The 305-nt window shown below is 70.2% G+C and overlaps 1 protein-coding gene across 1 annotated transcript in view; it reads right to left on the reverse strand.

Annotated features, from left to right (window-relative positions):
* The window catches only part of LOC104122643 (serine/threonine-protein kinase 35), a 26,710-nt gene that overhangs the window by 24,421 nt on the left and 1,984 nt on the right, over positions 1-305 (reverse strand). The gene's annotated exons all lie outside the window — the stretch shown is intronic.

The following is a 305-nucleotide window of genomic DNA, read 5'->3' on the forward strand; positions in this document are numbered from 1 at the left end:
TGGTTCCTACCTCGGGGACCTCAGTGGCCCCAGGGTCCTGGCCGTGGCTCAGGGCTTGTGCCAAGGGCCAGGCTGCAGCCGGGGTAAGGGATTGCATCCTGCAGCATCCCCACAGGTCATTCCTGCCCCCTTCTCTCCCTGCCCCGGGGCCCAGGAGCAGCTCCCGGAGGTGAGTCGCAGGCACGGGCATGGGTGCCGGTGCATATTCCCCAGGAGCAGCCGCGCAGGCGGAGGCGGTGGGTGCCCCACGCCGAGGGTGCCAGCAGGGAAGGTGACGGGCTCTGTGCTGTCTCGCCCTCCCAGGC

This window comes from Egretta garzetta, unplaced genomic scaffold (genome assembly GCF_000687185.1).
Source record: "Egretta garzetta isolate BGI_Z169 unplaced genomic scaffold, ASM68718v1 scaffold223, whole genome shotgun sequence".
Lineage (NCBI taxonomy): Eukaryota > Metazoa > Chordata > Aves > Pelecaniformes > Ardeidae > Egretta > Egretta garzetta.